Genomic DNA, 26,019 nt, shown 5'->3' on the forward strand with positions numbered 1-26,019 from the left:
TGTGTGTATGTGTGTGTGTTTGGGAGAGGGTGTGAACGAAGCCCAAGCGTTGAGTCCGACCAGCGCAGTATTACAAAAGGAGTGATTAGTTCCTTAAATACATGGTAAATGTATATTCACGCCATTGTGTGTTGCCATTTTGTAATCGATCCTTGCACTTGTTAAAGTAAACGCAGTATATTACTATATTAGATGTCAAATCTGGTCTTAACTTGCTTAGAACTATCTGCGCACCGCTCTTCTGAAATCGCAGACAACATTAAGTCATGAATACATACTAGTACAACACTGCAATAGTCAAGGCGAGACACTATTTAAAAAAAAACAACCTTTTTTGCTCTCCTGTTAAAAATAACCAGGCCCCAGATAGAGACCCTGACAGAGCTTTGTACAACAAGACAATTATGAGTCAAAGAACATTGTTCAGATCATTGACTGTTCAGATCACTGACTGTTCAGATCACTGACTGTTCAGATCACTGACTGTTCAGATCACTGACTGTTCAGATCACTAACTGTTCAGATCACTGACTGTTCAGATCACTAACTGTTCAGATCACTGACTGTTCAGATCACCGACTGTTCAGATCACTGACTGTTCAGATCACTGACTGTTCAGATCACTGACTGTTCAGATCACTAATTGTTCAGATCACTGACTGTTCAGATCACTGACTGTTCAGATCACTAATTGTTCAGATCACTGACTGTTCAGATCACTAACTGTTCGGATCACTAATTGTTCAGATCACTGACTGTTCAGATCACTGACTGTTCAGATCACTAACTGTTCAGATCACTAATTGTTCAGATCACTGACTGTTCAGATCACTGATTGTTCAGATCACTGACTGTTCAGATCACTGATTGTTCAGATCACTAACTGTTCAGATCACTGATTGTTCAGATCACTAATTGTTCAGATCACTAATTGTTCAGATCACTGACTGTTCAGATCACTGACTGTTCAGATCACTGACTGTTCAGATCACTGACTGTTCAGATCACTGACTGTTCAGATCACTAATTGTTCGGATCACTAATTGTTCAGATCACTGACTGTTCAGATCACTGACTGTTCAGATCACTAAGTGTTCAGATCACTAATTGTTCAGATCACTGACTGTTCAGATCACTAACTGTTCAGATCACTAATTGTTCAGATCACTGACTGTTCAGATCACTGATTGTTCAGATCACTGACTGTTCAGATCACTGATTGTTCAGATCAATAACTGTTCAGATCACTAATTGTTCAGATCACTGACTGTTCAGATCACTAATTGTTCAGATCACTGACTGTTCAGATCACTGACTGTTCAGATCACTGACTGTTCAGATCACTGACTGTTCAGATCACTAATTGTTCAGATCACTGACTGTTCAGATCACTGACTGTTCAGATCACTGACTGGGTAAAACAAAAGTTTTCATTTCTTTTGATTCTCTACTCACAATTTCTAAATATTTTTTTTCGAAATTGATTTGAATGACTGTCGCCGTATGCTCGTCCCTATCGAGTTTATTGTTGTTCAAAATCCTAGTACTCTTTTAGACAACAGCTTCAATAACTTTGTTGCCTGATGCGAAACCTCTAATGAAACTGACGAATCATAAGATTGTGAGTCTTCGGCGATGAAATGTTATGAAATAGCAGTTAGCTTTATAGCTTTACGGTTGAGATAATTTTGCCCACAGTTGAAATACTGATTAGTTTCATCACTCCGCTGACTGGCGAGATACTGCTATTTCAGTGTATCGGTAGCCCTCACAATTTCATGTGAATTAGATGTGCTGTGTGACTGTGATCATCACGTCTGCTAGTCACCATGTTCAACAAAGCGGAGCACAAAATAACAAGCAAACACATTTTTTTTCTACATTTTCCACCCAATTATTTCTCGTCTGAACTAAAAACATTTCAAGAGTTATCTCTAAAGTGCAAGCTTATTTCCCCTTAGTTTTTGTTTTCATTAGCCCGTGCCACCAGAAGCAGAGAGTAGGTGGGGCGCATGTGAAAGATTTCTTTTTGCGGTTGTTGCTGAGCCAATAACAAGTATATTCAAAACAATGTTCAAGGACAACTTGGTGTGCGTCCAATGACTCGAACTGATCCAATTCTCAAATACTCCCACATAGATATAACAAGGGCGCTGAAGATTGAGGCGTGTCGAGATTTGGCCGCCCCCATCCAAGCCCACTTTATATTATTGTGCTCATTAGTATGTTTGTATGTACAGCACGCGGCCGGGCACCGACTTCCAGGCATTTTGAGCAGGCGACCTTTGCCTCGCTCGGTGTTTGGTTACAGATATATTCCCTCGTAAGAGTCATTAAGTTAATGTCATTAATTTACTAATGGAATGGAGTGGGTGACCACAAAGAGAGAGGACTTAGAGATGGAGGATGCAAGTCAATATGACTTTGACCTCTTCACAAAATTAGTCTCCACCAGATTACATTCTAGAAATGGAAAGTAAAACACTTTTCCAATTATTCTAGAAACCGTGTGTCGAGTTCGAACCCAAATGGTGGAGGTGGGATGGAAGAGGGGGTGGGGAGTGATTATTTTAAAATTCTGCTACTATGAAGAGTCCAGGAGGTTCTAAAGAAAACTTTTTTAATTCTCGGAAAAGATGAGGTCCCCGCCACACGACACTCACACAAACAACTGAGATTGACATTAACTACCAATGAGTCAACTATCTCTCTAATTCAAACCTTGAAAAAAATAGAAGGAATACTAGGGATAATGTTTAAGATTTATTTTTTTTACAAAGCATATATTAACTCACTCCATCTGTCTGTCTGGCAGGATTTTTTTTTTTCATGTTATTCCTCCCACTTCCAATTCTTGGATCAAGTTGAAACTTTGCACAATTATTCATTGTTGACGACTACACATAAATCAACCCAAACAATTAATCAATTGGTTGATTCATTCGTGGAAATTAATTAATTTTGTTTATATAGAAAGGTGAAATAAAGTCTGTAGTATTGATAATTTGATATATATGGCAGTAAATGAACAGTTTTTTTCTTTCTTGTATATAAGCTCTGCTTATTTTCTATATTTTTTTGATATTCTGCTAGTGTATAAGTGAATTTTTAATGTTGTTTGTAACTAGTCACAAAGTGAACGGAGAAGAAAGAAAGTCCAGAAATCAATGTGTCAGATGTAAAACTAAATTGGCTTCTCATCACTGTCTATTTTTATTGTCATAACCGTTAGTTTCAATGAGCTTTATTAGAAGACTTTACATTTATAACTATTAGATACAAGTTGAGTTGAGCTTTACTACATGCGATGATTCTCAGTAGGATGAGCTCTTGGATGGATTATCTCCTTCAGTGACAAAGGGACATAATTTACTAGCCAGGAATCTCTGCGACCACTGAGAAACCATAGCTAAATTTATCTCGGTTAAACAGTGACTATCTTTCGATTGGATATAAGCAACAACATACAACACAATTAATTGCTAAGTATATGTCCATGAGCACGTGAGAACAAGACAAACTGAGATGTTTGCCTCAGATCTCGATGTGGGGCTAAAGACATGAGGGAGAGGACAGACCGAGATGTTTGCCTCAGATCTGATGTGGGGCTAAAGACATGAGGGGAAGAGGACATGAGGGAGAGGACAGATCGAGATGTTTGCCTCAGATCTGATGTGGGGCTAAAGACATGAGGGGGAGAGGACATGAGGGAGAGGACAGACCGAGATGTTTGCCTCAGATCTGATGTGGGGCTAAAGACATGAGGGGAGGACATGAGGGAGAGGACATGAGGGAGAGGACATGAGGGAGAGGACAGACCGAGATGTTTGCCTCAGATCTGATGTGGGGCTAAAGACATGAATATGAAAATGTTATCCGTTGAAAGTGAAATCAAAAAATAAATTGACATAGGGGTGAGAGTAGGGGGAGGAAGAGGAGAGGACATGAGGAAGAGGGCATGAGGGAGAGGGCATGGGGGAGAGGACATGGGGGAGAGGACATGGGGGAGAGGACATGAGGGAGAGGACATGAGGGAGAGGACACGGGGGAGAGGACATGAGGGAGAGGACATGAGGGAGAGGACATGAGGGAGAGGACATGAGGGAGAGGACATGAGGGATGGGAAGGTTGTGTTCGTTGAATTTGAATACAAAAAATGAAATCATTTACGATCACACATATACATTTTAAGAATGCAGAGGGAGAGTAGAACAGAGAGAGAGGGAGTAAGAGGTAGAGAGAAAGAGAGAAAGTAACAGAGATAAAAGGAGGAAGTAAAGAATAGTTAAAAAAGAGAAGAGTCAGAGAGAGAGAAAGAGAGATGGTAAAAGAAAAAGAAAGAAAAAGACTAGGACAAAGAGAGAAAGAGAGAGGTGATAAAAAAAAGAGTAAAGACAGAGAGAGACAGAGACATGGACAGAGAAATAAAGAGGTCATCAGAAAAAAAAAGTAAGAGAGAAAGAAAGAAAGAGTATCCTACCCCGACATATGTCTAGCACTAATTGTTAGTTGAGACAAGCATCTAATTAAACCCATTATCTTGATATCCATAACTCCACAAACTGGTCCCCACCGGTACCAAGTACAGACCTAGTCAATGTACTCAGACAGTACTAAGTACATACCTAGTCAATGTACTCAGAGACTTATACGAACCAGGGAAGTAATATAAACACGGAGTCTATCTCCAGAGAGTCTCCCCCTGGGTAAATGGATGACTTGTTTTCTAAACTCAGCTCATGTTTTAACAAAATTCATTACATCAGTGATAACTTTGCTGCTTTGTGATTTTGTTTTTTACATTTCTTGTTTAGTTATGGAACTTATTCTCATCTAGACTGTGTGTTTATTTAAGTCTATAATGTTTATCGTTTGAGTAGAAATGCGAGTTAGTTGAAGTGTAAAACTGATATATTGGATAACGCTTAGAATTGAATTCAGTTTTTGTCTCTATTGGCAGTAATAGAAGTGTCAGTCCTGTCTCTATATACATATACTCATAGAAGACGTGTACTCATTGCAGAGTATACATTAAACTATACATAATTTGTCCAACAACAAAAAAGAAAGAAAAAGGAAAGAGAAGTAACATATTTTGGCTTACATAAAAATGCAGTGCACATTTTGTTATGTCACTAGCAGACGAGCTGGTTTGTACGTGTATAAAGGTCATGATAATTAAATTCTTGTCTCCCTCCCCCCCTGCTAAAAAGAAAGGAAGTCTCCAGAAACAGTGCCTGTGTGTTTACTGTTTACGTTGGCGACGGAGTAGTTGCCAAAGGCAGAGGAAAAAAAACAACTAGAAACACAAATTAAATTTTATAAAAAAAAAATTCCGCTTAAAATTTAATTGAATTAAAAATTTGCTTCCCTTACTATATTTTTGATTTATTTAAAACCGACTAGAAATACTTGGGTTTTAAACATAAACATTGGTTTCTTGATAAGATTTACTTGCTTGCTGAGCTCACTAATAAATTCAACGTCAGTGTTAAGTGTAGATCTGTCACTGACAGCTTAATAGTCGAACTAATAAATGCATCTATTAAACAAAGCTTACATCAACTCTCTCTCTCTCTCTCTCTCTCTCTCTCTCTCTCTCTCTCTCTGTCTAGTAGCCTACACATTTTGGTACGCGTTATTTTGTTCACTTCACATTCTCTAATCAACAAGGAACCATCATCCCTTACAAAACATGAATCAATAAAAAAAATGGTCACTTAATTTATCAATTAGTCGTAATAAATTTAATTTTGTTTATATAAAGACAGAAATGGCTAATGGGAGATAAGCCGTGTGTAGAGAATTAAGTAGTTGCCTAAAAATGTATAAGCACTAGTCTAGCTCAGTGGCTAGCGTATCGGACTTCCTTCAAGGCGGCTTGACCCCACGAGTTCGAATTGAAGTCGAACAATTTATTTTTTTTTCAAAAATTGTTTTTGTAAAAACCAGCACGGAACCCTTCTTCCAGGCACGCCATTGATTGGACATAACACATTGAGCATGCTAATAGCATGAAATGGCGCTACACAAAAACAATTGGTAAAAAAATATTGAATCACACAAATTTATTATTGTTATTCTAGATGTATTATAAATTAAATAATTAAGTCAAAATAATTGATACAATTACTCTTAATATGAGCTTTATTTTTTTAAAGTACTTTTATTGCAGTTTTCATAGTAAATATCTCGGTTAACTTTTGCTATTACCATTACTATCCTAACAAACCTAGGTTTTACTTCTTGAACTAGCCTAGTCTTCCATTGACTGAAAAACTTGTTTAGCTGTGAACATATTGTGTTCATTAGTTTGTTTAGCAAACAAGAACTTCTTGATCATAGGCATTAGTTCATTGAATCTGTGTTGGAGCGTCTTGAACGTCAACATTACCCTGAAGGAGGTGCTCCTATAAGTGTATCCACTCAAGTAGCTGCTGTTATTAGCAATAATGCGGTAATTGTTTCATAAACGGCCTACGATAAGTGTCTGGTATCCTCCCCAACACCCCCCCCCTTTTTTCTCGGCTCCTCCCCCCTCGCCTTCTCCTTTCTGTAGTTTCTGAGAAAGTATAACCTCCTTTGAACATTGTGTCTACTTGAAGCTTTTGTTGACCTTTAACCCCACACTTAATGTGTATATCTTAGCAGTTGAAAATACCAGACTAGCTTACAAAACAAACAAATAATATTGTTTGATATTGGAAACACATGAACGCGTGTCTGGAGACCTCAGTAGAAAGACGTCATTCAGGAGACGCTCGCCTACCTGGGTATCATAACTCCTCATTGCACTCGCGCAGACACGAATTTAACCTTAACGTCTTCTAGTTAGTTCCTTTTTTTTAACAAAGCTTATATCAACTCATTCTGTCTGTCTGTCTGTCTGGTCAAAAGTGTGTACACGCTATTTCTACGACACCCATTCTCGGATCAAGGTGAAGTTTTGCACAATTAATTTCTTTTACCTGGCAACATAAGAATCACTAAAAAATAATTAACCAATTAGTTAATTAACTATTGGTAATAAATTAGTTTGTTTATCTAAAAAAAGGAATGAAATAGTACTTGACTGAAGTGGTAGTAAAAGCTAAATTAGTCCCCTTTATATTAAGCTGCTTTCTCAGGCTTAATGAACACAACCATGAAATAGAAACAATAGATAACTAAACAATCTTCCATGTTCATAGACTTACGCTAGCAGAGTGGTTACCGCGTTGGCTATGAAGCCTGAGAAGGCTTTAGCTCACAAGTTCGAATTCAGGTCCTTTTTTTTTTTAAAATTTTTAGATGCTTTTTTATTGTTAGTCTAGATCAATTACAAATTTAATTACATGGCTGATCAAAACTAATTGATACAAGTACACTTAATATAAGCTTTTGTTTTTTTAAAACGTATTTTTATGTTTTTCTTGTTTTCCATTTCCTTCTATCAGCTGACATGCTCGTCATTGTCCAAAGTTTGTGTCTTTTCTTTTGACCACTTTTCATTCTCCTATCGAGCTGACATTTTGAACCAGTGGCGTAGCTACCAATGTGCGGGTGGTGCGGGCCGCACAGGGCACCAAGTTGAGAGGGGCACCAAAATTCCCTCCATGTGTATTAATTTCCTATTTCCCTGATCTTTTCAGTAAAAACGACTAATTGTATGGACACGAACAAACATAAACTACTGTATTTTAAACATGAACTAACGATTTATAAACTAGTCATGTCGATATTTTGTTTCATCTCCTTGACTATTTCTTCAATACATTCAAGTCACATCATTACCAGAGACCACCGACTATAGACGAGCTGTTATTGGGTATGAATTAACTGAACAATTAAAAGCAACAAAGCAAGATAAGACGTTTATCATTGAATCCAGTAAAAAATGATGAGGCCGACATCCTTAATGATGAAAAAGAAGAAAATACTTCAATACCGCAGGTTCTAGAGACTAAAGGACAGCACACAAGCATGTCTTTAGTACACTCCTCAAAAATTCATACTGAAGAAGCTGAACCATCAGACAGTGTAAACAATACAGAAAGCAGGATAATAAACTCTAGACTAAACGACATTGGAGATTGGCCTGATGTCATCACCGATAATATTCGCATACACCTTGTCACTCAAGGATCTGAAACAATTCAGCGTATGGACAGTCAATTCAGAGAGGTGTATAGACATCAAGAATCAGCAAAAGGAAAGGCTAGAAAGCTTTCAAAGGCTTGGTTTTTACCGACAAATGTCAAACGGCAAGAAAGTTCTTAGAAAGTGGATGTGTTATTCGCCAAAAAAAGAATCCTTATTTTGCTTCCCTTGCATACTCTTCTCAACAAGATCAAGTACCAAATCTTCATTTAACTCCAAAGATGGATTCAATGATTGGTCAGAGGTTATCCCCGAAAATAGAAAAACATGAGACCAGCAGGGCTCACATTCAGTCATCGCTTGCTTGGAGGGAACTTGAAGTTCGCCTGAGAGTAGGGAACAATATGGACAACAAGGCCCAAGATTTGATTATACAAGAGACGAAAACCTGGAGAGACTACCTGAAGAGAATTTTGGACATCATTCGTTTTCTCTCAAAGCAAAATCTGGCTCTTAGAAGGGCAACATCAAGACAATTTCATGGAATTAGTAAAATTACTATCAAAGTACGATCCACTCTTGAAGGAGCATGTTTTTCGAAGTAAGCTTTGTTCCAGACCGAATACATCCATGTCTCCACAAATACAAAATGAATTTATTACAATATTGGGGGATCATGTTAAAAAACAAATCATACAGTAAGTAAAACAAGCCAAATATATCTCTATTATTTTTGACAGTACAACTGACATCTCAAAGCTGGATCAAACCTCTCAAATTTTACGTTACGTTGTCATGGATAATGCAGGTTCGTGAGTCTTTTATTGACTTCATCGACACAAAGGACAAGCATGCTGCTGGAATCGCTGAGATGATTCTAGAGAAACTGCGTTTGGATGGCTTAGACATAATGGACTGCAGGGGTCAAGGCTATGATAATGCTGCGGTAATGAAAGGTCAAAACTACGGTGTCCAAAAACGTATTCTAGAAGTCACTATTCAATGCCTGCTTAAACCATTCTCTTAATTTAGCAGGAATTCGAGCTGCTGAAGCTGAAGTCAATTCGGTAACATTTTTTGGTATACTGGACCACGCCTTTTTCTCAACTTCAACACACCGCTGGGATATCCTCATCAAAATAACCGGAACTAGCCTTAAACGTTTAGTTGAGACCCGCTGGAGCGCCATGGGAGAAGCCTTCAAGATGGTTAGGGATACATTTTCTAAAATTATAGAAACTCTGGAGACATTAACTAGCAGAGTTGAAAATTCATCGACTAGATCTGAAGCAGGTGGATTATTAGTTGCTATTCAATCTTTTAATTTTCTCACCTATCTTGGATTTTGGGCTCCTGTATTAACTGAAATTAATAATGCGCAAGTCTACCTTCAAAACCAAGGATTATCTATTCGAGACAGCTCACTCAAACTAAAAACATTAGAAACATTTTTAAGTACTAATCGAGAGGACATCGCTGAAGCCAGCATTACCTTTGCCGAAAACGTGTGCTCAGATCTGAGAATCAGTACAGAACCTCAAAAACGTATTGGCCATAAGAAAAAGATGCCTGGTTAGAAAAGTGACGACTCTGTACTTACACACAAAGAAGAGCTACGAAGGCAAATTTATTCTACCTTGGACAGGATTGTTCAAGAAATAATCACCCGATTCGAGCAACTTCATGATGTAGCAGATAGATATGAATTTTTGTCGCCTTCCCAGCTTTTAAATCCTCAGGTTGAAATCAATCTCGATAGTACTCCTAGCGACATTGATAAAAACGAATTTCTGCTGGAGCGAAAGAGGCTTCAACGGTTTGTCACAGTTTCATCGGAAGCCTCCGAACTTCCAAAACAAGGACCTGTTGAGCTCTTGAAATTTAAAAAACAATATCAGCAGATGATTCAGTCCCGAATATCGTCATCACGATTCGCATATTTTTGACTATTGCGGTAAGCGTCGCTACATGCGAGAGAAGTTTTTCCAAACTTAAACTGATCAAGAATTATTTGCGATCAACGATGACAAATTTACGACTCACTAATTTGGCCATTTTGTCCATTGAACAAGAGCTGGTGGAAAAAATTGATTTCGATAAAATTATTGATACTTTTGAAAGCAAGAAAGCGCGTTAAATTCATTTGTAGTATGTTTATGCAAAAGTGATTTTTTGAATTAACAATATTTGATTAATGAATACATATTATTTTGAAAAAAAAAGTAGGGTTTTGCAATGTTATTATTTAGTTAGCCTTTTTTTTTGGGGGGGGGGGGGCATCATGATGAAATACCGCACCAGGCATCATGTACTCTAGCTACGCCACTGTTTTGAACATAAGCCAGTGCTACAATACAAACCCATTTTATAAAACTTTCAGATAGATCACTTTAATAATTATTGAATGAATGGAAAAAAGTATTTACCGTTAAAGTGTTCCATATTAAGGGAACTAACAATAATATTGTATTGTTCTTATTACTGACTTTATCAAGAATATTCATTTTGCATAATTCCGCCCCTATGTAAGTATGATAAGCCATTATTAGGTAATGGTTCTTACCAGCATGCAACGAAAACAAAAATTGAAAATAGAATTTCAGTTTTCGTGTATTTTGTTATGAATGTACAATGTTAGCAATGTATAGGTCAGTGGACTAGAGACATAAAAGAATTGTTCCCTATAACAAATTAAATATGAATGTTTAGTTGACGAATTGATTTGTACAAGAATATTTTACTTTATCGTTATCTTGGTGTTGTGCTGTCCTTTCCGGTAAAACAAAAAAGTAAATATTATTTATGGTTTTCTGCTTGATCGAGTTACTAGATGTTATTGAATACTTTCGTTTATTTACTCTACATCACAGTTTTTGATATCACGTCTGACACAGTAGTATGTGCAGCTCCGTAGCTGCTTTTATACATTGCTAAATTGACCTAATGGGTTACTTCCGGCATAGGTCTATAATTTTAATAAAATTCACATCTTGAGACAAAGATGAATTTAAAAATTAGAACAGAAGTTTCAGTTCCATACTATCCGCGCTTGAAAATGAATTTCTTATAAAGTGGCGATTTGGGAGTATAAAAGTGAGATGCAGAATGTGTGAGAGTGTTTGTGTATAAGAGAGAGAGAGAATGTAAGAGAGAGAGAGAGGGTTGTAGTATTTGAAGATGTTCAACATGGTTCGTAGATACACACACATACACATGGTAAGGTTAACTATCTCTCCGATAAGACACACTTCCTGCATAAGACTTCGCTCATTGTTTGTATATATTTATATCCCAGCCAAACCTGCATCTCTCTATATATATGATGACGCAGGTTATAAAAGATGTAGAAGCCCCTGAGTGTCATATTATATTATCATCCCATACTGCATCACATTACCTAGTAATTATATGCAAGCATACAAATGTGACATACCTTCATATTTTGGACAAAAGCCATTGCACTGTGGTTATTTATTATAAGGGATATACATAAATTAAATAAATGTGCCATTAATACATTTGACGAAATGTTGGCGGGTTAACGAGTTAACGTTTCATAAAGCAGCATATAGGAGACTGTGGTTCCAGCTGTTTGAGACTCGCTTTTGTCTATACATCAGTGACGGAACGGCCTACTGTATTCATTACCGAACTTGTCAAGGGGAGAGAATTTCTATTTTCAAGGGAGTGAAGCAGTATTAAAGATGGAAAAGAAATGGAAAAAAGGAAGAAAAAAAAAGTTTCCATAACTACCTCCGCTTCCTGGTAATCACTTCCTTGAGTAGCAGAGCAGTGAACATTGTAGTTGTGTTGATGACCGTTATAGGATCATGGTCACAGGTTTAAAATAAACAAATAAACAATCTAAATGTATTTTTTAAAAATTAAAAAAAAACTAACCAAAATAAAAATAATATTTTCTTAAAATTAACTAACCAAAGGTTTAGTAATTTTACAAAATTATGAATTTTGTGTTTCTGTAACCACAGTAACCTTCCATCAGCTCCAAATGTCAAGGCAGGGGCGTAACTAGGGATTTGGGGGCCCGGGGGGATTGACCTCTTTGGGGGCCCCTTGCATTTTGACATTCGACATATGACATGAGATAATGTACGCAAAAATATATAAGCCTCAAATCAAATTGGTTCAGTATATCAGTAAACTTAACAAAAAGTAATCATCAAGACTCTTTTAATGAATAATACCGTTGTTTATTAGTTAAATAATGCACAAGTGACAAATCTAAATTGATATCGCTTCACGTAGTCCATTCTGTGCAGCAAAGACATCTATAACATCAACTACATCGATACTTTCTAGTATTTGTGACTTCACTGATATTAAAGCCATGATAAGCCTTTCTTGCGTCATTGTGCTCCTGAGATACTTTTTGATGAGTTTGAGCTTTGAGAATGATCTCTCACATGACGTAATGGAAGTGGCCTGAGTTAGCGGTATTCGGAGGAGGTTGCAAAGTCTGAGCACACGTAATTCCCATATGAAGCCTGTTTCCTCAATATGTCTATTGGTGATTGTATTACTGTTTGTTGATGAAAAGTGCTCGTGCATCAATGACATCATTGAAAAAGCGATTTTCTATTTATTTCATCATACAAACAGGAAAAGTAGCACAGTTTGTCACAAGCGTGTCTTCCAACAGGTGTCTTGGTTCAAGAAGTAACCCAAAGGTATCCATTTTCTTTCCAGCCTTTGGAATCTGCCCTTCATCTCCATATGAAATCTGTCCAGCACTTCTGTCGCAACACGTTTGAATTGCAGTTGTATTGACAGTCCTACATTAGAACTCAACTTCCCATCAAGTCTTTTCTTTCATATGGTTGTTTTGATTACAGGGAATCCATAGTATTCACTACCTTCTTTTGCTTTTTCGATGGATTGGGTTTTTGTCAGTTTCTCATCATTTTGCAGAAAGCATGAAAGGGTACTAATTTCTTTAGCAGATTCCCGTATAAGCAGTCCAGACTTTTGTAGTTTCTTCCGAACTATATTAATTGGGCACAGGAGCTTTGACCAGAATTCAAGATAGGCAAAAAATTCGTAATTTTCCACTGCATGAAGAAGATTCTGTGCTAATATTATATGGTATTACGTCATTGTTGGTTGTTTATGTTTTGTGCGAAAGCAAAAGGATTCAGAGTATACAAAAGTGGGAAAGATACATATCTCGTTATGCTCGAGTATAGAAATACTCCGATAAGTGGACTGCCGTATTCACCATCACAACTGCTGACGAGTAGAAGACGCAGGGAATCATTCCAACTGATCAAAAACTATTGAAACCATTGGTAGCTGAAAATGCAGAGACATTACTCAACGAACGACAGATGAAAAGCTAAGTGAAATACGATGCAAAAGCAAGACTACCTAAAGATTATTCTGTCAGAGAGTTCATCTAGGTCAAACATGGCAGAAAACAGTTGTCATAAAAAAAAATCAGCACCCAGATCTTACATCATAAAGACAAACAATGGAATAACATACAGAAGAAATCAACGCTTTTTAAATTAGAGTTTCGATGATAACATCTCTGGGTACTATGATACCGATGAAGACAATGAACTGCAAACTGTTGCTACAAACGAAACAGACAGTTATAGACCAACGTCTAGAGAACTTGTTCAGTCAAGACAACCAGAAGTGGACGAATTGTTAAAGTTCCTAGTAGACAGTGCCGGTCGCAGTGGGCGCCGCGCTTTCATAGGCCCCGCGCTAATTCCAAGTGTACATTATTAAATTAAACGATTATAACGTATATAAAATAACAGGGTTTTCGCGACCTCCTGATTTTTCAGGGCCTCCAGGAAATCTCATGAAAAGGCAAAATATACGATAAAGTCCTGAACTTTTTTTGAATTTATTCAAATCTCCTGAAGAATAGACGAAATTGACGTTTTGGGGTGCCAATAAATAAAAAGTGGCATTGCGAGCTTTCATTTGATAAAAATTTATTGCAAAGACGAAAGTAGGCCTATTTTCTAATTCAAAAAAAATAATTTTGACATTATGCTTATCCCTACCCAGACTAGGCCCCGCGCGATCCGTTTCGCATAGGGCCCCGCAAATGCTAGGACCGGCCCTGCTAGTAGATATCACTATTAAGAACTTTAAAAGGAAGGGTGTGATAATGACTTCAATAGGAAGGATGTATTAATATTATATGATTTTACGTCATTATTTTTTGTTTATGTTTTGTGCGAAAGCAAAAGGATTAGATCATTAGATGTAAATAAAAAGAGAGAGTTTCCATTGGATTGAGGAAAGATGAATAAAGGGGTAATAACTCGAGTGTGAAGTTTAATTCTGAAATTATAGACGCCAAACCCGAATAATGGACAATTTTAGCATTGTTAAGAATAACTTTTAGATCTGTTATACTCGATTCTGTAAATTTTGCTTCAAGGTTAATTAGTATAGCCATATAATACTCGCCATTTTGATCTATTATTAGTAAAGGTAACAAGATACCTGGAATTCGCTGTATATCATGCAGTTTTATTCGTGGCAACAAAGTTTAAAACGGATAACACTGTTTATCTTTCAAAACTGATCTGTGCGGCAAAAATATTTTTAAAATATCTAGGTTTAGTCTTTGTGATAAATTTAATCCATAAATGTTGATTAAAAAAAGACACCCGTTGACATTATTTGTCAATCAAATATATTAATTTATGTATTTACAAATAAATTTCGGACACCCATTTGGGGGCCCCCCCTAGGTGGGGGCCCGGGGGGATTTTAAAATTCTCCCCCCCCATCCCCCCCCCCCCTTAGTTACGCCACTGTGTCAAGGCAATATGTAAGACTGTACTGGTGTGTCATAATTACCGTTTCGTTCGTCTCACAATCTGTGTAATCAAATGAGCTTGGAAATAGATAGTAGGGCCTACTAAGTACTTCATGACAACATGATGCCCCCCTTTAGAATTCACCTAAGACCTATTGAAAGTCCACTTAGAACTAAACTCCAAGGTGAATTTACATTTGACTGAAAACCTGCTAAGTATGACAGCCCGCTGAGTTATAACCAAAGCAAACCAACAACATAACCAGTTGTTTATATACATACATCGAGAAATGTTGCACAATATGGTCAACAGACACTCCATTATAGAGTAACACTGGGTCACAGACTATTTGTGCTGTTCCACTATGAAAGTAAGTACACTCAAGGAAGGGCTATAATTGAGAGGTCTAACATTAAGAAGTGATGGACGGGTGGGTTGGGGAGAGGGAGGCAATACGTTTGTTGTTAGACGTACAGTAGAGCTAATGTCTTCTCATAATGTGCAATGTGTAAGATCCATTTAGTAGAAATATATTTTGTGAAATAGTTGATCTAGCACCTTGACAGGTGAAACTCATTAAGTCACATTTTTCTGGTTAGTTTTTTTATTAGTTTTATTTTTTTAACCACCATGATCTGTTCTTATGAAAACTTGGGACTTAACCCTCAGTCTGATATGCTTGTCACTGGCGGATGTCGTCCCTCAGTCTGATAGGCTTGTCAGTGGAGGATGTCGTCCCTCAGTCTGATAGGCTTGTCAGTGGAGGATGTCGTCCCTCAGTCTGATAGGCTTGTCAGTGGAGGATGTCGTCCCTCAGTCTGATAGACTTGTCAGTGGAGGATGTCGTCCCTCAGTCTGATAGGCTTGTCAGTGGAGGATGTCGTCCCTCAGTCTGATAGGCTTGTCAGTGGAGGATGTCGTCCCTCAGTCTGATAGGCTTGTCAGTGGAGGATGTCGTCCCTCAGTCTGATAGGCTTGTCAGTGGAGGATGTCGTCCCTCAGTCTGATAGGCTTGTCAGTGGAGGATGTCGTCCCTCAGTCTGATAGACTTGTCAGTGGAGGATGTCGTCCCTCAGTCTGATAGACTTGTCAGTGGAGGATGTCGTCCCTCAGTCTGATAGACTTGTCAGTGGAGGATGTCGTCCCTCAGTCTGATAGGCTTGTCAGTGGAGGATGTCGTCCCTCAGTCTGATAGACTTGTCAGTGGAGGATGTCGTCCCTCAGTCTGATAGGCTTGTCAGTGGAGGATGTCGTCCCTCAGTCTGATAGGCTTGTCAGTGGATGATGTCGTCCCTCAGTCTGATAGGCTTGTCAGTGGATGATGTCGTCCCTCAGTCTGATAGGCTTGTCAGTGGAGGATGTCGTCCCTCAGTCTGATAGGCTTGTCAGTGGAGGATGTCGTCCCTCAGTCTGATAGGCTTGTCAGTGGAGGATGTCGTCCCTCAGTCTGATAGGCTTGTCAGTGGAGGATGTCGTCCCTCAGTCTGATAAGCTTGTCAGTGGAGGATGTCGTCCCTCAGTCTGATAGGCTTGTCAGTGGAGGATGTCGTCCCTCAGTCTGATAGACTTGTCAGTGGAGGATGTCGTCCCTCAGTCTGATAGGCTTGTCAGTGGAGGATGTCGTCCCTCAGTCTGATAGGCTTGTCAGTGGAGGATGTCGTCCCTCAGTCTGATAGGCTTGTCAGTGGAGGATGTCGTCCCTCAGTCTGATAGGCTTGTCAGTGGAGGATGTCGTCCCTCAGTCTGATAGGCTTGTCAGTGGAGGATGTCGTCCCTCAGTCTGATAGACTTGTCAGTGGAGGATGTCGTCCCTCAGTCTGATAGACTTGTCAGTGGAGGATGTCGTCCCTCAGTCTGATAGACTTGTCAGTGGAGGATGTCGTCCCTCAGTCTGATAGGCTTGTCAGTGGAGGATGTCGTCCCTCAGTCTGATAGACTTGTCAGTGGAGGATGTCGTCCCTCAGTCTGATAGGCTTGTCAGTGGAGGATGTCGTCCCTCAGTCTGATAGGCTTGTCAGTGGAGGATGTCGTCCCTCAGTCTGATAGGCTTGTCAGTGGATGATGTCGTCCCTCAGTCTGATAGGCTTGTCAGTGGAGGATGTCGTCCCTCAGTCTGATAGGCTTGTCAGTGGAGGATGTCGTCCCTCAGTCTGATAGGCTTGTCAGTGGAGGATGTCGTCCCTCAGTCTGATAGGCTTGTCAGTGGAGGATGTCGTCCCTCAGTCTGATAGGCTTGTCAGTGGAGGATGTCGTCCCTCAGTCTGATAGGCTTGTCAGTGGAGGATGTCGTCCCTCAGTCTGATAGGCTTGTCAGTGGAGGATGTCGTCCCTCAGTCTGATAAGCTTGTCAGTGGAGGATGTCGTCCCTCAGTCTGATAGGCTTGTCAGTGGAGGATGTCGTCCCTCAGTCTGATAGGCTTGTCAGTGGAGGATGTCGTCCCTCAGTCTGATAAGCTTGTCAGTGGAGGATGTCGTCCCTCAGTCTGATAAGCTTGTCAGTGGAGGATGTCGTCCCTCAGTCTGATAGGCTTGTCAGTGGAGGATGTCGTCCCTCAGTCTGATAGGCTTGTCAGTGGAGGATGTCGTCCCTCAGTCTGATAGGCTTGTCAGTGGAGGATGTCGTCCCTCAGTCTGATAAGCTTGTCAGTGGAGGATGTCGTCCCTCAGTCTGATAGGCTTGTCAGTGGAGGATGTCGTCCATCAGTCTGATAAGCTTGTCAGTGGAGGATGTCGTCCCTCAGTCTGATAGGCTTGTCAGTGGAGGATGTCGTCCCTCAGTCTGATAGGCTTGTCAGTGGAGGATGTCGTCCCTCAGTCTGATAGGCTTGTCAGTGGAGGATATCGTCCCTCAGTCTGATAGGCTTGTCAGTGGAGGATGTCGTCCCTCAGTCTGATAGGCTTGTCAGTGGAGGATGTCGTCCCTCAGTCTGATAGGCTTGTCAGTGAAGGATGTCGTCCCTCATTCTGGTAGACTTGTCAGTGGAGGATGTCGTCCCTCAGTCTGATAGGCTTGTCAGTGGAGGATGTCGTCCCTCAGTCTGATAGGCTTGTCAGTGGAGGATGTCGTCCCTCAGTCTGATAGGCTTGTCAGTGGAGGATGTCGTCCCTCAGTCTGATAGGCTTGTCAGTGGAGGATGTCGTCCCTCAGTCTGATAGGCTTGTCAGTGGAGGATGTCGTCCCTCAGTCTGATAGGCTTGTCAGTGGAGGATGTCGTCCCTCAGTCTGATAGGCTTGTCAGTGGAGGATGTCGTACATGGCGGGAAACCCATGCGTAGTAAGCTGAGTATGTTGTTGTTGTTGTTGTTGTTTTTGTTGTTTGTGTTTGTCTAAAGTAAAGAAAGTGAGAACCTAAGCTTTGAACAAGAAAAACATCAAATGTACATTTGGAGAACGGTTTCTACAACGTGTACACTTGTATCAATTTGTTTGGATCAGTTCATGTCATTTAATTAGTTTGGATCAGTTCATGTCAGTCAATTAGTTTGGATCAGTTCATGTCAGTCAATTTGTTTGGATCAGTTCATGTCAGTCAATTTGTTTGGATCAGTTCATGTCAGTCAATTTGTTTAGATCAGTTCATGTCAGTCAATTTGTTTGGATCAGTTCATGTCAGTCAATTAGTTTGGATCAGTTCATGTCATTCAATTTGTTTGGATCAGTTCATGTCAGTCAATTTGTTTGGATCAGTTCATGTCATTCAATTTGTTTGGATCAGTTCATGTCATTCAATTTGTTTGGATCAGTTCATGTCATTCAATTTGTTTGGATCAGTTCATGTCATTCAATTTGTTTGGATCAGTTCATGTCATTCAATTTGTTTGGATCAGTTCATGTCATTCAATTTGTAATACATCTGGACTAACATGAATAAATCTGAGCGATGAGAAATATTTCTACTAATTGTTTTCGTTTAACGCAACTTCTTGCATTTAGCTTGCTCAGTGAGCTCTGGTCCAATCACTTGTGTGGAGGGGGTAGGGAAGGAGGGGGCTATCTGAGAGCAGGTTTCCGTGACGACTTTTTAAAAGAAATTTGAAAAAAAAACAGTTTTGAACATTTCATTTAACCTCGAGGGCTCAAGCCATCCCAAGATGATAAACTAGACTTATAGTTACCTATTGTTACATTCAGACTTTTAGGTTAGAGTCGCTCTACACAAGGTTTATCTTCCCTTAGATAGTAGTACTGTCTCTAAAACGAAATTAATAAACTAGTTTTGACTAACTGATAAAAATAATTGGTCAGTTTTTCTGTTGAGTCATGCTTTGTTATGGGCAATGAATAATTATGCTAAAGATGGCCGCCTCATTAGCCAGCCCCACACGCCGCTTCTGCGTTTGTAGTCCTGTATTATCGCCCAAGAGTCTCTGCTCACATTTACTGCTGCACTTTTATGTTCACTGATGGTGTTTGGGTGAAAACACTTATCCTTCCGTAAAGTGTGAACAGCTCAGGGAATGTCACTACTCACTCGGTGATCCTACTGTTCATTCCACGTGAAGAAAATGTTGTTCACGTCTAATATTGAACCTACACTGCTCACGTGCTGCTCACGTGCTGAGTACGTTATAGACAGCAATGATCTCCATAACAAATGACGTGGCAGATTATGTGAATTAAACTGCCATCTCGGTGATTATATCGCTAATTATTTTCCCTCAGATCTGGATTAATTTTTTTTTTTGGGGGGGGGGGGAATAATCTTGACATGACAAATATATGTAAACAGTACTACTACAATAGAAGACGTCTGTTTTGTTTGATAGCTGTCTATCAATGTGCGCCAGTCTGTGTTTGTGTCAAATATATGAGTGGAAAATATTTTTGTATTTGTCGCTATCAAGGGAAATAAATTAAATACAAGGAATAATTTTATTGACAATGTGCAAGTATCTTTCTCTCAATGTCCACATTAATTACACTTAGGAAGCATACAGTTTACTAACTACTGAACACCTTTACTGCCGTGTTGCGTGAGTCCTTAACAACACTTCATTGAACAGCTCACCTACAAATACGGCCATAAATCTTATTCACGTGACTCCATTGTTGACAACTCATTAAACTGAGTCAGTCTCGCGTACTCCAGTCTTGTCATTCAGTGTTACATTACACCACTTGAATGAGTGATTCGGAGTTAAACGTTTTGTCTCTAACTCGTAACTCACTTTTTTTTTTTTAGTGGCAGCTTTGTGTGTGTGTGTGTGTGTGTTTTGTTTTTCAATTCTTTTTGCTTCTCTATTTTGTTGATAGATTGACCAAGTTTTGCTTGTGTCTGGAGTATTCAGGATTGTGTCTAGAGATTCACCTGGTCTTTTATTAACATGTGGTATCTTTTTCTTTTAACAATAAGTGTAAATGAAGTCAGAAACAAAAGTGATTTCAATGTGGTAACTAGAAAATTAATTTATTTGGTAAAGTGAGAGAGAAGGAGGGAAAGAGAAAAGAGTAGTAGGGAGAAAGAGGGAGGTGAAACAATCACCAAAATGAGGGAAAGAGGTTGAAAAAAAGAAGAAAAAGAGAGTGGAAGAGAGCGAGACACAAGGACTAACAGATTTGTATTTTATATGACAGTTTATATTTCATTTGATGAACCAGTACGATTCATAGAGAGATAGAAAGACAGATAGAAAGACATATTCTCTTCAGAAAACAGTGAGACAGAGGCCTCAGTCACTATCTGGACTATTACCCGTTAGAGCATCATTGTAGGCTCTTTTACAAAATTAGGGCCGGGCCTCAGGCCTATTTGACAGATCGGTTCAAAATGGGCCCCGCATATCATTTAGCATTTACATTTAGCATATCACTCACTATCAGTCACCGCTCTTGTCATAGTCTTTTAAAGGGACTTAACATATTTAGTGTGTCGTACGATTGACATACCTTTAATTAGCCCACTAGCACCTATTGCGTTTAAGTTGCTTCCAATGCATGTTGTATAATACATGTTGATATAATGATCTAATTGATCTAATTAATAGTAATAGCTATTGTAAAAAAAAAAATAGAAGAGGGGCCCCGCTTTTCGTAAGTCCGGCTCTGATGCCATCAGTATCGTTATTCAATCTGAATCACTAGAGCAGTGTTTCCCAAACGCTTGACCTATGTGTACCCCTTTTATCATTTTTGTAAAGGTGAGTAATTTTAATTTAACTTTAATTTATTAACAGAACATAATAAATGGGTATTTAAACAAATCAGCATAGTTAATGAGGTACAATGCGTACCCCGTCCAAAGTCCTCCCGTAACCCTGGGGGTACGCGCACACCACTTATGGGTAACACTGCACTAGAGGAAGGTAAGTAAACCCAATCTTCGATTTACTTTCCTTTATTTCTGCCTCAGCAGCAACATGCACAATTTTCAATCTGCTCAACAGAAACATACACAATTCTCAATCTGCTCAACAGAAACATACACAATTCTCAATCTGCTCAACAGAAACATACACAATTCTCAATCTGCTCAACAGAAACATACACAATTCTCAATCTGCTCAACAGAAACATACACAATTCTCAATCTGCTCAACAGAAACATACACATTTCTCAATCTGCTCAACAGAAACATACACAATTCTCAATCTGCTCAACAGAAACATACACAATTCTCATTTTGCTCAACAGAAACATACACAATTCTCATTCTGCTCAACAGAAACATACACAATTCTCATTCAGCCTCAACGGCAAGATATACCATTCTCAAACTTATCAAAGCTGTTCCCAAATACAAAACGCCGTTGTAACATTTCCCTATCCTCTGGTTCTGTGAATGTAAGTTCCAATTGTCGTATGTAAGTTTCCTGATAGAAATTGTCTCAATAATTAACTACATAACTGGTAGAAGAATGCGGTTCCGTGGTTATAAATAGTGTATTCTTTAGCAACTACCAACAGCTATTCGACATGGCAGTAATTACGAGCTGGTGAGACTCCAACTGGTGCTCCCACGTGTAGGCCTGGAAGAGTGCCCCCCCAGCCCCATGATAGTACAAAAGTGTGTGTACCTCGTCACCTCACCTTCACCTTGTATTAGTTGTAATTAAAACTGTATGCCTGTAACCAGGCTCCATCACCTGCTTGCGACTCAAACCTTGCCGGTGTGTTTACGTTCAATGCACTCACTGTGTCACGGGGCCATCACAGTGCCTGGTGCCTAAACGTGGAAGGGGGGCGGGTTAAGTGTGTGGCGGCGGCGTACTGCGCCCTAGTGTCACGGGAATGTTTGCGTCAGAAAGCATCACAATGTGACGCAATGACGTCAGTCAGCATGCTCTAAGCTATGACTAGAATGTGTGAGTCAGTGAGCTACTGTCAGCTTTTAGACATCAACACTCGGAACCAAGCTAGATCGAAAGTTGTTCTCATTTGTTTGTTCGCTGTATACATTTTCGTATGCTGCCATGTCTGTTTAACTCATTCTTGTCTGATCCACCCACTGATGTAATCATGCTCATGTATAATGATATTAGATGAATTGGGTTAAAAATATTTATCTGTGGAAATCTTTTTTTTTCATTTGACTATTTAATTATTAATAACAGAAATATTATTGAATATCTACCGTCCCTGTCAGGATCACGCTAACTAGTACACTAAGATCACGCAAATAGACTACAAGATGGTTGCCTATTAGTGATGCACGCGCTTAGACTGTCTTATCTTATAAATTACAGACGTTACTTCGAAAGGGAAGATAATTTACGTGAACGTCCATAATAAATAAACGCGCTATTAAAACCACGCTAAGAACACGCTAAGATCACGCTAAATTATTTATTTATTTATTTACTTGATTACTCTTTTTTCAACACGCTAAGCTGGCGCTATGGTCCAATCTCTTTTGTCCTTGTAACTAGTTGATTCCTCACAGGGTAAACACGCCCTGCAGCCCTCAACTCATCAATTTCGGGAAGACTTGGGGCCCACATGGGGGTGGGGGGGGGTAAGTTCGGAGTTTAAATTGGATCAGCACGTGACACAGACCTTCTTGATAGTTGACCGGCGGTCGTGTCCAGTGCAGCAACATTCTTAGAGCTGGCATTGAATTCACAAGGTCTCGAAGGGGGCGCAATCAGTTCTAACCACTGGTACTAGAGCTGGCCCTAGTAGTTGGAGTCTTGGCGCTGTCTCCTTCCTTTCTATACCCTTACCTTACCCCATACCTAATACATTCACATACATACTGGTGACGATATAGTAGCAAATAAAGAAGCCTTATCATAGAAATGTTTGTTATTGTGGTGACGCTTAATAATTTCTATGTTAACACCTTTAGTCCAAATCTTAATTGATATATATGCCATGTATTATCATGTATACAGATAGTATGATTAAATGCATTTTTGTTCGCTGACAAACACACACACACACACATACAAGTATATACATATGTAGGCCTATAGCAAACTCTGCAAAACAAGAAAAGTGAAAGTTTTCTTTCCTATAAGCAGCATGTACTTCTGGAAAACAAAAAACTGTGCCAAGAAGTTTAAGAATGTAAAGACTTTGTGGCATACGCTCAACTTACATACCAACGGTGCATTTACTATTTAGAACATGGATAGCGCTGTTCGAGAAAGTCAAGAGCTTTTGGTGAATGTTTGTAAATTTATTAAAAGACAGTTCATTCAGTGATCTATTTTCATAAACTATGAGGTATTGGTGTCAGTGGTGGTCAATTGTTTGACCTGTACTGAAATTTGGAAAAAAAAATTGGACTATACTGGACAAAAAGAAAAGTTGTTTTTTATTATGTGCGTATATACAAGGCTTCAAACTTATTACTAAGAGCTCATCAAAATTTGTGAATTTTTCTTTTCTTTGAAGCTGACCTTGAAAAATGCAGGGATTTGGTTACTTGAACTGTCACAGCTACGAGAAAGTCAAGGGACAGATGATGATGATGCCAACGTTGAGAGATTGTTTTCACTGTTTAATGCACATGGAACAAAAAAAAAAGCTTGCATGGACTCATTGAGACTTATTCTTCTCACAACGGACAGTTGCAAGAAAATGTCTTGCATGGAGTAGCACGCGTATTTTAGCGCAAATTATGAAACGTGCTTTCTTCTGATATACTAATGTAACACGTTGCATTTCAGCCTACGATTTACTTTCTGTTAAATCAATCAAGTACAAGTCAAGTTTTTAAATCTAGATCTAGATTGACATTGACAGTAGGGCACTATGGAATGCGAATATATAGAAAGAGAGACATAAACCAGTTCAGCGAGAGTCCACACAAAGATACATCATATACACAGGTGCCAAATCATTGGAATGTTATCACGGAAATACCTTTACCCAAGTTTCCCTATAGTTTATCAATAACAACAGGACTAAAATATTTGAAATTATTACTTATCTTGAATTATAGGTTTCTTTGTATTCATGATAAGGTTTATAATTTTAATTATTCTCTCTCTCTCTCTCTCTATCTCTCTCTCTCTCTCTCTCTCTCGTGCTTTTACTCCCTGTAAAGTATTTCCTTCCTCTCTCCTCTTTCTCACTTCTCCTCCCCCACCCTCCCTCTGTTACGTCTCGCACACATCAGAAAACCATCTCTCTACCGCCCTTTGCTATGTATCATTCTTATAACTATCTGAAAACAAATGACAACAAAGTTGAGTCTCTTCGCAGGCAGCTTGACTATCTCTTTGAGTCCAGGCCACAACAACAAATACTCCTGGTCCCAGCCCAGCCCCAACATACCTCTCTCCCCCCCCCCCCACACACACACACACACAGTTCTCTCACATCTTCCGTGTAGACTACATATCTCTTGATTGGTCCCAGCCTAGACTCCAGGGATTGAAGTCCTATTGCCACTGATACCTTCACGCACTGCTACCCATTGCCAAGAAGTTTTTCCGTCACATGTAAAGACTTCCCAAGTTCTAGGTATAATCTACACACAAATAAACCCAGAACACAGACTTTGTGTAACTTCCAGTGTAATATATAGATCCGACAATTTAGTCGTCATCAGTGTAATGGCTTCAATTTCAACTAGTTATTTCTGTCTTTAGAAGAGCACATTTTTTAAAGTGATAAATATCTAGAGATATAATGAAGCATGTAACAAAAAAAGTTGTCTATCATTTTTCATTTTATATAATTCTTGTAATGTTTCAATTTGCAACGAGTCTTTCCAGTGAGCGTGCACAGTTCATTTCTTCTATTAAATCCAGTTCATTTCTACAGCGCTAAATGTTCCCTGTACGTCTAGTTACTCAAATCTTTACTAAATACAAAGAAACGTTTCAGTCGAGTACCGGGAATACCCACTAAAAGCGTGCTCAAAATACAAAGAAACATTTGAGTCGAGTGCGGGAATACCCACTAAAAGCGTGCTCAAAATACAAAGAAACATTTGAGTCGAGTGCGGGAATTCCCTCTGTATCGTGTTAAAAACAAACCAAATTTATTTTGAAGATGATCATATTTCAAGAAATAACGGTTAAATCATAGTCACTGTGTGACCAATAAGGTAGCAACTTTTTTTCCTAAAGATATACTTTGACATTTCTAGGAATCGTTACAGCCGTTTTTGAACTCTGTGTTCACTCAGTGTCCGTTCACCCAAGAAGAGTTTGCAAGCTGATAAGAAGAATTGCAATAACTAATGAACGTTTTTGATGTGTTTATGTCTGTGTGTGTAACGCAAACAAAATGTAAATCTTATCCTGCGTTAATACCCAAAGTGTCTCTTCTGATTTCTGTGTGACTTAATTGTCGTCAAGGTCATTGTTCCTTTGCGGTTTCACCTTCAAACAAAGTCTCTCTCATAGTTGAAGGTTGTCGTTCTTTACAGCGTCTAGTCTTAGATCTGAACATTGTTCTCTGAAGCGCCTAGTTCGAGATCCAAAGCTTTTCTTCAATGAAATCTCCAGCTGACCAGAATCTCTTTCGAGCTTCATTTTATAGATGACCCTTTGTTATATATACTCCATGTTTTGGTGTCCAGACAGTCTGGGGGTGTAGTATAATCTTATCTTGCACTGGTATTCCTGCAGCCTACAATGTGATGATCTCTGACTAAAAGCATTGGTTTGTCTAAACCAGACATCAATTGAGAGAGAGGAGGGGGGGGGGGTGAGTGAGAGAATCACATAAATTGTGAA

The 26,019-nt window shown here is 39.0% G+C and overlaps 1 protein-coding gene across 4 annotated transcripts in view; it reads left to right on the forward strand.

Moving 5' to 3' along the window:
• Positions 1-26,019, forward strand: part of LOC106074843 (kin of IRRE-like protein 2) — a 321,964-nt gene that overhangs the window by 242,074 nt on the left and 53,871 nt on the right. The gene's annotated exons all lie outside the window — the stretch shown is intronic.

This window comes from Biomphalaria glabrata, chromosome 1 (genome assembly GCF_947242115.1).
Source record: "Biomphalaria glabrata chromosome 1, xgBioGlab47.1, whole genome shotgun sequence".
In the NCBI taxonomy this organism is placed as follows: domain Eukaryota; kingdom Metazoa; phylum Mollusca; class Gastropoda; family Planorbidae; genus Biomphalaria; species Biomphalaria glabrata.